Genomic DNA, 14,126 nt, shown 5'->3' on the forward strand with positions numbered 1-14,126 from the left:
TTTCCTCGAGAAAGAAAGCTGGACGAGCAAGAGACTGGCCTCTCACTGCTTACCTTGTCTACCCTGGGAGCTTCATGTCCTGTGCACGGATCGTCTCTTTTCAATATAATGCAGTTTAGAAAACTATGCCGTGTCTAATCCAAAGCACTCCCCGCCCCCCACCCCAGGCTCCCCCTTCAGGCTGCCCCAGACGAGCCCCTCCAGAGCCAGACGGGCAGCAGCCTGCTCGGCAGCTCACTCAATCACCCTGCGCACTGCTCCACAGCCCTCCTCACGGCTCTATTCAGGATCTGTCCTGTCTGATGCTGTCAACCCAGTGACCAGCACGACGTCTGGCACATTCCAGGAGTTCACCAAATGTTTGCAGGCAAAATGAAAGACAGGTTCCCAGAGCAGCTAGAAAACCAAGGGCTCATAACAGATCAAAACAACAGGACTCCTTGATGAGTGCCAGACGGTGATGACTGGGCGAACTGGGAACATAAGGCTTTGCAGTTAACGTTCTGCAAACATGGCAAGACTGATCCAAAGCTGAGACGGCGGGCCAGGAACTCCAGCCTTGCTACCAGCAGCTGAGTGACCCTGGGCAGATTCCCCCACCTCTAGGCCTTCCTTTCTCCAGTTGTCAAGGGAGAATTCAACCAGATCCTTGGCCTTTCAAGCTGCATCCCGCCCCGCCACCATCCCATTTTGAAATTGTTTAAAATAAAAGTGGACCTGCTCTGGCTGAAGGGAGGGTGAGGGCCCAGAGGCTGGCTCGTTCCACTATGCCCACTTCTCTCCCTCCTCACCAGGGGCCCTTCGGATACCCCACCATTCCACAGAAAAGTTTGAAAACAAAGTTTAAATGACCGAGTCCCTCTGGCATCTCACGTTCTAGGATCCCCTGCTAGAGGAGAAACCCACTTCCTCACCAGTCTTCCTGGGCATCAAACAAGAGAAACGGAGCACGATCATTCACAGAACACAACAGAAAACATTTCCAAGGGGACAAAAAAGAAAACCAGCTCAGAAGGCAGCAGGGCCAGCAGGCCCCGTTACATCTTCAGTAGGAGGGAGAGTGCCAACAGGCCAAGCAGCTCCCCAGACGGCCGGCCCGGCGGCCAGGGAGAGGGCTGTCCTGGTTTTGGGCAATGATTCATGTCTGAGCAACTCCCGATCTGCAGTCGGCCGAGAAGCGTGAAGCTGGCAGTGCCTGCGCAGCACGCCGTCAGCACCCAGGGACAGAGCCAGGAGATAGTCAGAGCCTGTCAGTGGGCGCAGCCAGAGAAATTCAGGAAAGGAGACAGGGAAAGAGCATCTGACGAGGTCTGAGCCGGCTCCAAGACCCACCTCTGAGTTCAAGGATATTCGGGCAGGGAAAACCGATCCCCAGAAGTCTGGGCTGCTAGCTTCCAGCTTCAGTGCTGAAACTGTGACTGTTAACCTTGCCTGAGGAATGGCTTTCAGAAGCCTGCTCTGAGGCAAGTGTTGGCTCAAGGACAGTCAAGACTCAGGTAGGGGAGTGGACAGAAGGGGCGAGGGGAGTGCCACCATCTCTTGGAACACAAAACCCAAACTTTAACCAAACCACGTTTTGCTGTTTCAGTTCTGTCTCAAGGGCAGAAGTTGATTCATTTCATGATATCCCCCCACTCCTGCCATGCCACGTCAAGTCTGGACACAAACAACAAAGGTTTGTGTCCATTATCCCATTTAACACAGACGGTGTTTACCAGAGACAATGATCCTACTCGCCCCAGTAATTCTACTCATCGCTCCTCGCCTGTCTGACAGTCCCCTTTGCAGAAGGAAAAGATCCTCACGGGTGAGTACTAAAGTTCACATTACTGACAGGGAGGCAGGTAAGGCCACCTTGAAGATTAAAAGGTGAGTCAGCGGTAGAGAAACCAGATTTCAGACTTTCTCTCTGAGACGATGTAGTCCCCAAACTCAGATCGGCTCTTTCGAGCCAGCTCAATTGCTCCGAGAAAGTAAGCCGTACTCTTCTTTGGGTTTGGAACAAGATTTGAAACACAGGTGGCAGTAGCTGTGGCAATGACAGCCATCTGTCACGCGCCGTGGGCCAGAAACGACATCGTTTTACACGTAATCCTCACAGTGATCTGTGGAGAAGGTACTGATAATATCCCAAGTTTACAGATGGGCAAACTACAGCCCAGAGGGGTCAAGGCATTTGTCTGGAGTCACACAGCTGGAAACTGGTAGCACTGACACTCTCTACCCGAGCCCCACAATGAAGCCACATGTGTCCCACCGTGTCCAGAGAGGCAACTCCTCCTCTCTGATGAAGCCCTGGCAGAAACACACACACTCCAGGCTAAATGGTACGTGAAGTATGTTGCCACACATCCCTGCCGAGTCCCTCGAAGGCTGAATTACAGGTTGTTTTAGGGCCAGCCCATCCAGCGGGCCCTAAACGTCAAGTTTGGTAACGTGCCCAGCAAAAGCCCGTCTGGGTGAGCTCACTGAATTACGGGCCTCCTGGGATCTGGATGAAAACTGATTAGTCAAAGTCCATCTTCTGAGACCCACTAACAACTGAAGTCTCAAAACGAAAAGGAACCACAAGCAGGCAAACGGCATGGGCAGCGTGCTATCAACTGAGTCTCCAGGACTGAATTCTAGCAACAAGCGCTGGTTCTCAACTAACCTCCAAGCAAACAGCAATGCATGGCAAGATCTGCTGCCAAGTAAAGAAAAGTTCCTTAAACACAAAATAATAGGGATTTCTTCTAAACAGTCTTTAAATTAATGCAGATGAGAAGACAGGACCAGAAACTACAGAACTAGGCTCCCAAGACCTTGGTTTTCCTGCCTATACATTGGGAACACCTTCTGAAAATCTGTCTCATTTTGGATATAGCCTGGGGCTCTGCCCCACACAGGAGCACACACACACACACAGCAGACAAAGCAGTCTTTCCCTGCTGGCTCTTTCAGGTTCCAAGGGCAGGGGACAGACTTCAGGGCAACAGCCAAGAAATCATGCCCTCCAGATAACACCCACCAAAGCTCAGACTTTGAAATGGGTGGGGCCTCAAAGGAAGCCCTTCTGGATTCACAGGGGCTTGGCGGGATGTGAAAAGATGTATCAGATTTGGAAAGGGAGGGGTGAAGGTGATATGGAGAAGACCCACAAGATGCCAGCAATACAAAGTGAATACAGAATCACTAAACCAACACGATGCAGCAAGAGCGGCCGAGAGGAGATACACTACGTCCAAGGAGCGGTGGCTGCATGGGCGCAGGAGGGCTGAGAGGAGCTACTCCACGTTGAAGGTCAGGAGGGGCGGCCATGAGGAGATACCCCTCGTCCAAGGTAAGGAGCAGCGGCTGCACTTTACTGGAGCAGCCGTGAAGAGATACCCTACATCCAAGGTAAGAGAAACCCAAGTAAGACGGTAGGTGTTGCAAGAGGGCATCAGAGGGCAGACACACTGAAACCATAATCACAGAAACTAGCCAATGTGATCACACGGACCACAGCCTGGTCTAACTCAAAGAAACTAAGCCATGCCCTGTGGGGCCACCCAAGATGGGCGGGTCATGGTGGAGAGGTCTGACAGAATGTGGTCCACTGGAGAAGGGAATGGTAAACCACTTCAGTATTCTTGCCTTGAGAACCCCATGAACAGTATGAAAAGGCAAAATGATAGGATACTGAAAGAGAAACTCCCCAGATCAGTAGGTGCCCAATATGCTACTGGAGATCAGTGGAGAAATAACTCCAGAAAGAATGAAGGGATGGAGCCAAAGCAAAAACAATACCCAGTTGTGGATGTGACTGGTGATAGAAGCAAGGTCCGATGCTGTAAAGAGCAATATTGCATAGGAACCTGGAATGTTAGGTCCATGAATCAAGGCTAATTGGAAGTGGTCAAACAGGAGATGGCAAGAGTGAATGTTGACATTCTAGAAATGGATTGGAATGGGTAAATTTAACTCAGATGACCATTATATCTACTACTGCTGGCAGGAATTCCTTAGAAGAAATGGAGTAGCCATCATGGTCAACAAAAGAGTCAGAAATGCAGTACTTGGATGCAATCTCAAAAATGACAGAATGATTTCTGTTCATCTCCAAGGCAAACCATTCAATATCACAGTAATCCAAGCCTATGCCCCAACCAGTAACGCTGAAGAAGCTGAACGGTTCCATGAAGACCTACAAGACCTTTTAGAACTAACACCCCCAAAAAATGTCCTTTTCATTATAGGGGACTGTAATGCAAAAGTAGGAAGTCAAGAAACACCTGGGGTAACAGGCAAATTTGGCCTTGGAATACGGAATGAAGCAGGGCAAAGCCTAATGAGCTTTGCCAAGAGAATGACTGGTCATAGCAAACACCCTCTTCCAAAAACACAAGACTCTACACATGGACATTACCAGATGGTCAACACTGAAATCAGATTGATTATATTATTTGCAGCCAAAGATGGAGAAGCTCTATACAGTCAGCAAAAACAAGACCAGGAGTTGACTGTGGCTCAGATCATTAACTCCTTATTGCCAAATTCATGCTGAAATTGAAGAAAGTAGGGAAAACCACTAGACCATTCAGGTATGACCTAAATCAAATCCCTTATGATTATACAGTGGAAGTAAGAAATAGGATTATACAGTGGAAGTGAGAAATTTAAATAGTCCTTTAGGACTAGATCTGATAGATAGAGTGCCTGATGAACTATGGATGGAGGTTCGGAGTTTCGTGACATTATACAGGAGACAGGGATCAAGACCATCCCCATGGAAAAGAAATGCAAAAAAGCAAAATGGCTGTCTGGGGAGGCCTTACAAATCGCTGTGAAAAGAAGAGAAGCGAAAAGCAAAGGAGAAAAGGAAAGATATAAACATCTGAATGCAGAGTTCCAAAGAATAGCAAGGAGAGATAAGAAAGCCTTCCTCAGCGATCAATGCAAAGAGATAGAGGAAAACAACAGAATGGGAAAGACTAGAGATCTCTTCAAGAAAATCAGAGATACCAAGGGAACATTTCATGCAAAGATGGGCTCGATAAAGGACAGAAATGGTATGGACCTAACGAGCAGAAGATATTAAGAAGAGATGGCAAGAATACACAGGAGAACTGTACAAAAAAGATCTTCACAACCCAGATAATCACGATGGTGTGATCACTGACCTAGAGCCAGACATTCTGGAATGTGAAGTCAAGTGGGCCTTAGAAAGCATCACTATGAACAAAGCTAGTAGAGGTGATGGAATTTCAGTTGAGCTATTCCAAATCCTGAAAGATGATGCTGTGAAAGTGCTGCACTCAATATGCCAGCAAATTTGGAAAACTCAGCAGTGGCCACAGGACTGGAAAAGGTCAGTTTTCATTTCAATCCCAAAGAAAAGTAATGCCAAAGAATGCTCAAACTACCTCACAATTGCATTCATCTCACACGCTAGTAAAGTAATGCTCAAAATTCTCCAAGCCAGGCTTCAGAAATACGTGAACCAGGAACTTCCTGATGTTCAAGCTGGTTTTAGAAAAGGCAGAGGAACCAGAGATCAAATTGCCAACATCCGCTGGATCGTCGAAAAAGCAAGAGAGTTCCAGAAAAACATCTATTTCTGCTTTATTGACTATGCCAAAGCCTTTGACTGTGTGGATCACAATAAACTGAGGGAAATTCTGAAAGAGATGGGAATACCAGACCAGCTGACCTGCCTCTTGAGAAATCTGTATGCAGGTCAGGAAGCAACAATTAGAACTGGACATGGAACAACAGACTGGTTCCAAATAGGAAAAGGAGTACGTCAAGGCTGTATATTGTCACCCTGCTTATTTAACTTATATGCAGAGTACATCATGAGAAACGCTGGGCTGGAAGAAGCACAAGCTGGAATCAAGACTGCTGGGAGAGCAGTCCCGGGTGTTCATTGGAAGGACTGATGCTAACGCTGAAACTCCGGTACTTTGGCCACCTCATGCAGAGTTGACTCACTGGAAAAGACCCTGATGCTGGGAGGGACTGGGGGCAGGAGGAGAAGGGGGCGACGGAGGATGAGACGGCTGCATGGCATCACCGACTCGATGGACGTGAGTCTGAGTGAACTCCGGGAGTCGGTGATGGACAGGGAGGCCTGGCGTGCTGTGATTCATGGGGTCGCAAAGAGTCGGACACGACTGAGCGACCTGAAACCAACACAAACACTGGCTGGGACATGGGCTCCGTGCTAATCTATGGCCCCTGTCATTTGATTCTCCAGTAACCCATTTAAACATGAGGATGAGAGATGCTGACAGAGGAGTGACACATCCAGGGCCAAAACAAGTGCACGTGCTTAGGAGTCTGAAGGCAGGGTCTTGGCGGGAGAGGAGCAGGTGAGCCTGGGCGGGAAAGGATGAGATTCAAAGACAGCCCTGGATGCCAGGGTGAGCTGGGCCTGCCAGCAGACGTGGTAATCTCATCAAACGCCAAGTCTCATGCTAACAGGCACTGGGCGCCACTGACCATCCCCTCCCCCGTGAAACACTCTCTTCTCAGGGTTCGAGGAGGCCATGCTCTCCGCTCTCCCTCCTACCCCACAGTCTAGCCTTTGTTATAGAAACACATTTATATTACCTGTTTCTCCCTCCATAACGAAATTCCATGGACGAGGATTTGTCCATTCCATTCCCTGCTATGTCCCTAGCTCCTGGACGGGCGCAGGGCAAGCAGGAGGTGCTCAGTCAATATGCAAAAGACTAGGGCTAACTTCTCTTGGGGAAATTTTATGTAAGCCAACCTCAGCTAAAGGGCAGCCTCCCAATGTTCATTTCATGGGGTGTGCCAGGGTCGGAGCTCCATCTGTTCTGATTGTCAAGCTATTTTGACAAAATTGAAATTGAGACTGCCAAACACCCTGGTTCATTTTCAGCCACTGCTGCTGCTGCTGTTAAATCACTTCAGTGGTGTCCAACTCTGCGACCCCATAGACAGCAACCCACCAGGCTCCCCCGTCCCTGGGATTCTCCAGGCAAGAACACTGGAGTGGGTTGCCATTTCCTTCTACAATGCATGAAAGTGAAAAGTGAAAGTGAAGTCTCGAAGTCATGTCCGACTCTTCGCGACCCCATGGACTGCAGCCCACCAGGCTCCTCCATCCATGGGATTTTCCAGGCAAGAGTACTGGAGTAGGGTGCCATTGCCTTCTCCGATGGAAGGTAAATAAATACGCGATAAGAGAGAGAAGAAAGGGCAAAGGGTAGAAGATCAGGTCGCAGCATCTCCAACGGGAGAAATCTTCAGGCCACTTCTCTCAGATCACCATCCCCTGCCCTGGGCACCAGCTCAGAGCGCGACCAGAGCTGCAGGAAGTTAGGGTACAAACGCTGGGGAAGGTGGGTGGAGGGGGCCCTGACACCGGCCATGATGCGAGCTCAGGGAGGCCCTCCCCTCTGCCTGCAACCCTCCTGGCCCACGGAGGCCAGGGGCCTTCTTCCTGGTTCCTTTAGTTGCCAAGCTCTTCACTGCCTTCTACTTGCTGATCCTTCTGCCTGGATTAGACTCATCCTTCAAATCTCAGCTTAGGTGACGTCACTTCAAAGACACCACCTCTGCACGCACTAAATAGGTATTTTTCTGTCCTCGTAGCCCAGTGCTCCTAGTCACACATTCACCGAGTCATACACAGGTCTGTATACTGGGGATGAAGCAGTGAATTAAACAGACAAAAACTCTTCCCCTCATAGAGATTACATCCTAACGGCAGACTGGAACGATAAGCAAGATAAAAGACTAATATACATATAGGATCTCAGACCGTGAAAAATGCTGTGGAGAAAAGGAAAACAAGGACAGGCAGCGTGGGGGAGGGGGAGTGCGAGGTTGAGATTTAACCAGGGTGGCCACAAAAGGCCTCCTGAGAAGGTGACAGGTGGTACTGCCTGGGAAGAGCCTTCCAGGCACAGAAAATAATGCAAAGGTGGGAGTGTGCCCGGCCTGTTTGAGGACTAGCAGGGAGGCAGTATGGCCTGAACAGAGTAAGCTATGAGGTAGCAGCAGGTCATGAGGTCAGGGGAGGATGGATGGGGCCTTACAGGTCAAGGTCAGGACTCCGGCTTTTACTCTGAAGGAGCTGAGTCCCTGGAGAGTTTTAAACAAGTGTCCTGAGATCTGGCTTATGCTCTAACCAGAGGAAGCAGCTGTGCCTCCTTTCCCTCGTGACTTGCCCATTTTTGTAATTATTACGTCTGTTCTCTATTTCTTCTTGGTCTCTCCCCCATTGCAATGTGGTAAGCAACCCAAGGGCAGAAACTGTGTGGCTTGTTTACCTGCCACCACATTCAGCCCAGTGCCAAGCACACAGCAGGGCTCAATAAATACTGAATGAATGAGTGAATGTGAAGACATACAAAGGCTCTGACCTCAGTGTCTCAACACCCAGCCACCCAGCCCTTAGAGATCAGAGAGTGAGGACCGCAGAGACAGACTCCTCTTATACCTGGCTATAACGAAATTTTGTCTTTCTACTCTGAATAAGCTTAGGACCCTAAAAGCTATTAGGGTGTGATAAAAAGTACGTGCCACCCAAGTCGAGTACTCTACAGAGCTCAGCTGTAACAAATGTCTTCAGTGCTGAAAACCAATACTGAAGGCTTGGTTTTAAAGCTTTAGAGACCTGAATTCCAAATCTACCAGCTTGTGGCTCAAGTCCACAGAGGAGACAGAGGGTCAGTGACTAAGACATCCTGGCTGATGAACTCTGGGCACTCTGTAGTCAACCAGCCACACCGTTCCTCTAACTGGAGGAGGCCTCCCAACTTCAGGGAGCCTCTCTTAGTAGAGGTCAGAGGTCAAGCCCAACGCTAAAGAACCCAAAAAGCATGAGGCTTGGGAGAAGAACCACAGCCAAGCCCTCCCTCAGCTCTATTAAAAGCAGGAGACAATTCAAGAACAAGGGGTTGGGAAAGGAAAGGCGGCCCCAGCAGGTACAACCCAGGCACTTGAGGGGTCTGCATAGCCTAACAGGCACAACCATACCACAGCTCACGAGAATTACTACGTCACGTGCTCAAGGGGTAAGTGAGGCTAAGGCAAGTGAATACGTACAAAGCCCTCAACGGTGTCCAGCCCACCAGGAGCTTGATGAACGCTAGCCACTTTTATTCCTACACAGGGAGAGCCGTCACCACTGGCTCCTCCCTGCTGCTCCCCAGCCCCCAGGTCTCTGGAGGCCCTGGAGCACTCTGGTAGCAGCAGCAGTTGGAGACCAGTTAATCCCACCACAGGGCGGATTTCTCCCGACTCTCCTGGGGTGATATAAGGAAGGATGGGAGATCATCTGGGAAGTGCTTTTGAGTTCCCCAGGAATCCTAAGAGTTCAGTGCATTCAATATCCACTTACTCATTCATTTACTGAGCACCTACTATGCACCAGATATTTCACTAGGTGCTGGAGACACAGACAGTTCACACAAGTCCTCTCCAAGGATTAAGAGCTGCTTACTTAGAAGACAGCCAAGTACACAGAGAATGACAACACACTGTGACCGGTGCCTCAAGACATCCAGCTCAGGCTTGCAGCTGGTTGGGGTGGGGGAGCAGATCAGAGGGGGAGCACCAAGCAGTGGTCTGGAAAAAGGGGCGTGTGCGACAGCAGCCTGTGCCCAGGAGGCGGGGCCAGCACAAAGCAGAGACACACAGGCCAGCAGCTGGGCTGGCGGGAGCCCAGAGCAGCTGCATCTGCCTGCACTCGGGGAGAGGCTGGAGTGGGCAGCTGGAGAGACGAGGCAGGAGAGCCCAGCGGGGCTAGAGCTCAAAAGGCCGAGCAGGCCAGGCCACGAAATGTGAGCTTCAGCCGAGAGCAAGGAGGGTCCACGGATGGACATTCAAGTAGAACTGTTTAAAAAATATGTATTTATCCAGTCGTACTGGGTCTTAGCTGCAGCACGTGGGATCTTTTGTTGCGACCCACGGACTCTCTAGTTGTGGAGTGTGGGCTTAGTTGCTCTGCGGCATGTGGGATCTTAGTTCCCTGACCAGGGATCAAACCGGAGTCCCCTGCATTGCAAGGCAAATTCTTAACCACTAGGCCACCAGGGAAGTCCCCTCAAGTAGAATTATTTTAAAAAGATTTCCCACTTGCCTAATTAATATTTTCTCTCTGGAGCTATTCATTCCTCTCTGTGTGAAGAGAAAAAGAACACAAAAATCATTTCTGGGCTGTGAAAACTTATCAGTGATCTATCTTAGGCAAAAAGACCTATTCATAAAAAGAAATACCTGCAAGTAACAGAAGCCCCTTTGGCTTTTGGAAACACACTGGAGCTCAAAACTCATAACCAAGCCATGCTGGCTCACCATTAGCACATCACACTTTGGTGCCAAGAATGGGGGTTTTCGGGAAGTAAGCAAAGCAAGTCATGCAACGGCTTCGAGGATAACTAGAAAAAGATGAAAGTCCAAGCCCAGAGCTAGCAGGACCAACAGACTGAACTTGTTTTTAAACACTTTAAGGAAGTGAAACAAGAAGGGTGGGAGAAGTCCTGTGTACACAAAGGTGTCTGCAGAGAGAAGTAACACCCCCCGAAACCAGGCCCCCAGGAAACATCAACTGCCTGGGGTCAAGGCCCTCGCCACAGCAGACTGCACAAACGTCCCTGTCCAGCTTCCACACGAGTCAGTGCTGAGGCGGAGGGGAAGGTGGTCGGATTACTGTAGAGCTGAGGTAAAGGTGGCTCTGGGTCACACTACCAAGAAGCTGCCAAACTGGGAGGAGAATCCACAAGCTGCCGAACTGGGAGGAGAATCCACGGCTGACAGATGGGGGGACAAGGAAGGCTCTTTCCACACACCACTGAGCTCTTCAAGTCGCTCAGGTGAAGCCTCTACTCAAACCACACTCAACAGTTAAACTTTATACAAAGTCTGAGGGATCTGAGTCTTTGAACATTCGTGAAGCCACTCTTCATGAAGCTGCCCTGAGGGGTCAAAAGAGCCTGGTGGGCTCAACTCAGGGCAGGGAGCCAGACACTCAGTGCTGCTCCTGTTCCTACCGTCTGTGACGAGTCACTTCAGCTCAAATCCTGCCTTGGAGGGATGGGGATCAGGTGACAATATTAAGTTTCTGTGAATTCAATGGAACTAGGAAAACAGACAGTGGAGTTTAAAAACAGGTACTGCACAGTAATATTTATACCCCAGCTTTCTTTATACATGTGTGGAAACCCTCACAGGTTCATTAAGGCTTGTAAAACCCAGGAGTGGGTAGGAAGTCAGCAGGTCTGTGCTGCTGTCAGGGAGACTGAAGCAGAACTGCAGCAAGTGAATGTCTGCAACTGAGTAAAGCTCAGACTCACAAGACCTAGTCCTCTGGCCATGAAGCCACCTCACTGTCTCCCAGGCAAGATGTGTGTTCTCCAGTCAAGAAGCCATGGGACCTGCACTTTTCTCAGAGACTCAGGCCCTTGCCTTGGGTATGCTCTTCAAGAACCTAGGGCCAAAAGATACCCTAGGGGTCATGTGGTTCCTCCTCTTACTTGAAAAAGAATGTAGCTCGACCACTCTCAAGAGAGGTTCAGCATATTCTTAAATCCACTGTGTGGCTAGACTGTTTTATGTCTCGCAGTTCTCAACAGTTGGGAAAAACGTCCCTTCTCGGCCTGAACAGTAATCAGTTACAGCAATGGCCTGCAAGACCATTTCATCCTAAAGAAAGTGAATCAATGCTCCTTAGGAAGGTAGATGAGAAGCAAGAAAGCTACATCTGTAGAGGCTGTTGTTCAGTCGCTCAGTCATGTCCGACTCTGCGACCCTGTGGACTGTAGCCCACCAGGCTCCGCTGTCCATGGGATTCTCCAGGCAAGAATACTGGAGTGGGTTGCCATTTCCTTCTCCAGGGAAATACATCTTTCTATAGACGCAAATAAATTTAATGGCGGCTAAAGATATTAATCAGCCCCTAAACGCCAACCTTGCTTCAGTCTCAGCAGGCTGCAGGGCCCTGCGAGCCCAGGTAGGAACCCTGGCACTCATCCATACTACTCGACTGACCTTACAGGTGTGACTGAACTTTTCTGCGCCTCAGTTTCCTCATGGATAAAATGGGGATAATAATAGTAGATGCCTCACAAAGATTGCTGGGAAGTTTAAATGCGGCATTCTACGCACGGTGCCTGGACACAGCTCAATAACCAGCAGCTAGCATTCCCATCAGTAGTTCTGGCGTTATTACAGGGGTCCCCAGGTACCTCGTCTGTGAGGCGCCTACGGACAGACCAATCCTCTGTCCAACCCCACCCTAAAGGCGGTGGCGCCAGGCCGTTTCATAATTTTTTTTTCTTTTTTTGAACCTTGGCAAAGAGATAAGGCCCTTAACGACGACGAGGAGGCCTCAGGATAGCCACGGCGGTGAGTGTGCAGGGGGAACCAAGACCCGAAGAGAAGTTTCCTGTCAGGCCAGGCGCAAGCTCCCCTGGGCCTAAGTCTAGGAGTCTCTACGGGAGGGCGCCCCGGCAGGGACTGCGGACCTGGGACGGCTGGGGTGCACGCCGGCGGCCAAGGGGGCGCGAATGAATGAACCCGCAGCCCTTCTGCCTCCTCCCGGCCTGGGAAGCCACCCTAGACCCTCCAGCGCCCCGTCCTCTCCGTGACCTTTGACCCCAGAAACCCCTCACCTCAGACTCCCGACTCCCCGCCCCACTTCTTCTCTGGCCTCGCCAGGCTCCCCGCTTCCTCACCCGCAGGTCCGAACGGCTCCTGACGCCACGGTGCGGCTCGACGCGGCAGGAAAATGTCCGCGGCCTTGTCCTCCCGCTCTCCCGGTGCGCCCGCGCCGCCGGACGCTCGGAGCCCCGAGGCTGTCACCTGCCAGGCGGAAGTGAGCTGCCCGCGTGCGGGCACTTCCGGTGGACGCACAGGCTGGGGGCGGGGTCAAGGGTACAACCCGAGCGGGGGCGGGGGCAGTGAGGCGGGGCCAAGGGGGCGGGGCGTCTGAGTTAACTCCGCCCTCGACACGTTGCTGCTCCGCAGAGCAAAAAATACCACGAGACGGTTAGATAGCATCCCGGACTTAATGGACGTGAGTTTGAGTAAGCTCCGGGAGTTGGTGATGGACAGGGAGGCCTGGCGTGCTGCAGTCCATGGGGTCGCAAAGAGTCGGACACGACTGAGCGACTGAACTGAGCTGAACTGAGCCTATATAACATGATGGAGATGGAGAAGATCATAGAGACTTTGAGGTCTATTTTTCTTCTTTGTTTTGAGGTCGGCTTCCCTTCTGTGTTACGAACAGGAAAACTCAGTCTCTGAGAGGCGCCGGTGTTGCTCAAGATCACTTACCTGTGAAAAGAAGAGTTAAACTAGAGCTGTAAGTCTAACCTACCGCTTGAAGCAGCCCTTCGGGGAATTCCGCGTCATCCGGAAAACCTCACACCTCCAAGGAGAACTTCATAGTGTTCCATTTCCCGTTTTGCTGGGTCGGCCAGGCCAGGATCGCTATAGGTATCTCACTCCCAATTCTGGTACTATTAACTTTCTCCTCCTCCTGGATAATTTCTGATCATCCTCTTAAAAACATTTAAAATAATATTTGCATTATGGAAATATACAAGTAAGCAAAAGGAAATTTAAAAAATCCTACAATCCTGCCACCCTGAGACAATAATGTTTAACATTTTGGTAAATATCCTTCCAGACTCAATATATCCATTCAGTATTTTTAATTCATCAAGATATTGGTAAAAGTTTCCCAAAACAATAAATACATTTCTACTTGGTGTTTTTCAGTATCTGCATGGAATTCCCCAGTATGGATGGCACCACGGTTCAAAACAGTCCCCTACAGTTGTGCACTTTATCATTAGTCTTTTAATATTATAAAATGTATAATATTATATTATACATTATATATATGTATATGTAAATATGTTACATTTGTTTATATATTATATATAATTATAACATATATGATATATTTATTTATAATAAAATATTATACATTATGTATAATATGGAGAAGGCAATGGCACCCCACTCCAGTACTCTTGCCTGGAAAATCCCATGGACGGAGGAGCCTGGTAGGCTGAAGTCCATGGGGTCGTGAAGAGTCGGACATGACTGAGCGACTTCACTTTCACTTTTCACCTTCATGCATTGGAGAAGGAAATGGCAACCCACTCCAGTGTTCTTGC

At 49.7% G+C, this 14,126-nt stretch overlaps 1 protein-coding gene across 7 annotated transcripts in view; it reads right to left on the reverse strand.

Annotated features, from left to right (window-relative positions):
- AP1B1 (adaptor related protein complex 1 subunit beta 1) overlaps nt 1–12,816 on the reverse strand; it is a 48,279-nt gene extending 35,463 nt beyond the window's left edge. For 2 of the 7 annotated variants that reach the window (XM_061385277.1, XM_061385274.1), the window contains exon 1: nt 12,675–12,802. The gene's annotated coding sequence lies outside the window, so the exon portion shown is untranslated. Of the gene's footprint in view, nt 1–12,674 lie in introns of all 7 variants that reach the window. The other 5 variants (XM_061385278.1, XM_061385271.1, XM_061385273.1 and 2 more) reach the window with 5 other exon arrangements.
- Between the last annotated feature and the right edge of the window lie 1,310 nt (nt 12,817–14,126).

This window comes from Bos javanicus, chromosome 17 (genome assembly GCF_032452875.1).
Source record: "Bos javanicus breed banteng chromosome 17, ARS-OSU_banteng_1.0, whole genome shotgun sequence".
Taxonomy (NCBI): Eukaryota; Metazoa; Chordata; class Mammalia; order Artiodactyla; family Bovidae; genus Bos; species Bos javanicus.